This window comes from Pteropus vampyrus, unplaced genomic scaffold (genome assembly GCF_000151845.1).
Source record: "Pteropus vampyrus isolate Shadow unplaced genomic scaffold, Pvam_2.0 Scaffold23802, whole genome shotgun sequence".
Lineage (NCBI taxonomy): Eukaryota > Metazoa > Chordata > Mammalia > Chiroptera > Pteropodidae > Pteropus > Pteropus vampyrus.
This window is the reverse complement of record NW_011912583.1, coordinates 633-2,512: the sequence shown is the minus strand read 5'-3', so window position 1 is coordinate 2,512 and position 1,880 is coordinate 633. Positions and strand designations below refer to the sequence as shown.

Sequence of the window (1,880 nt, the reverse complement as noted above, 5' to 3'; positions counted from 1 at the left end):
ATAAATTCTAACTTCAAGTGACATAGTTTCTAAAATTTGAATTTTAATGTTGTAATATTATAACATTTTAATATGTAATATTGTAATTTCCTTATGATATAAGGAAAACAAAAGCATTAATTTTTTTTTCTGTGGGAAGACTACCCTCTTGTGGCATCAATTGGAACTACAATTATCTATTCTTTTTGGGTCTGAATTCCTACAATGGAACTTGGAATAGATAAATTTAAGAGCTAAAAATCGCCTTAACAATATTCTTATAAATTCTTCTAATCTAAGAATGTAGCCTTATTTTGTAGATATTAAACCTGAGTCCTTGGTGTTGAGTAATAATAGATTACAAACATCTTCTTTGAGATTTATAGCTTTTAAAAATGAAACACTAATTAATCAATATTTGAAGTTGTACATCATCTTCGCTAACATATTAGATCAATAATTAACTCAGTTTAAAAGCCATAAACTTATTTTACATGAAATTGTGCAATTCATGCTTCACATTACCAGCCTTAACACTACAAAAAACAAAAACCCTCGATATTAGCTATTATTCATTCCAGCTATTAACTGTTCACAATGTCACAAATTAAACCACAGATTTTATGAAATACAAAAATATCACATAAAGTCAGATATTTCTCTGTTCAAATCTAGTAATATTTAGAATATTTGTCAAATAACTGTTAGCTTCTTATCACTAAATGGAGAATGGATAGATAATAGCTAAGCCAGTGTAAGTGGTTAAGGAAATTCTCAGTATCAATTTAACTTTGTTACAGATTTGAAATTTTGAGGTAGCTGGGACGAATTTACCTGATGTCAATCTTTGCATTGACAAAGGAAAAATACTGTGGTCTTGTCATCAGTTCAGGACTATAGACAAGGGATAGTCCTACAGCAATAGGACTATGTACCCAAACTCTAGCCACAGTGATGTTTGTGGCTTCCGGGGGTGTTCCTTGCTTCTTGAGAGAATAATATCTGCATGCATTCACACTATGTAGTAAAATAACAGTAAAAATTGTAAAGACAGGATGAAGGGTACACATGGACTGCCTTTGAGTGCAAAAGGATGTTCCGAAATTTTATTCCTATTCTCATTTACGTGGTAGATTAGATTGTTGTTCAGAAATATCCACACAACCCCCTCACCTACATAGGAGTGGACTTACATGATCCTGGACACCGAGCTCAAGAATGTGACTTTGAGTCTACAGCCATGCCACCCTGAACAAGACCGATCCCGTCTGATCTCGGAAGCTAAGCAGGGTTGGGCCTGGTTAGAACTTGGATGGGAGACTACCTAGGAAGACCAGGTGCTGTAGAAGTAAAAAAAATAAATAAAAAATAATGGGTTGTAAACTGACAAAGTCCTTGCAAGGGTTGCCTCACCTAAAAAAAAAAGAATGTGACTTTGGACAACTGTATGTCACTATACATAATTGAGCATAAGCTAGAAATGTGTTTGTGTTTGCTTACTCACTTGCTCCTATGCCATGATCATCCTAAGAACATGCTTAGCCTTGCCTGCTGGTCCCAGGAGGGTGAGAGGTATGTGGAGCAGAGCCCACCTCTTCTAACCAAGCCCAGCCTAAATCTGTTGGCTCATAACTGTCACAGATTTCTGAGTCACATGAAAGCATATTACTATGTGCCGCTGAGAGTTTGTGGCTTTTTTGTTACACTACACATTATGATCATGTTTGATACAGACTTCTTTCCTTCTCCACATGGAAAATATCTAATTGATTTATAGTCATATAGAGGCAGCATTTACATGATTTTCAATCAGTTCTCTTCTTCAGTTTCTTACGAAGCTCACTCTTTTGATCCTTGAAATCAAATAAATGTCACCTTCGTAGAGAGCAGTTCCTGTCTAG

General features: G+C 35.2%; 1 pseudogene; it reads left to right on the top strand.

Moving 5' to 3' along the window:
- Positions 1–1,209: 1,209 nt before the first annotated feature.
- LOC111735343 lies at positions 1,210–1,328 on the top strand (annotated as a pseudogene).
- The last annotated feature ends 552 nt before the right edge of the window (positions 1,329–1,880 follow it).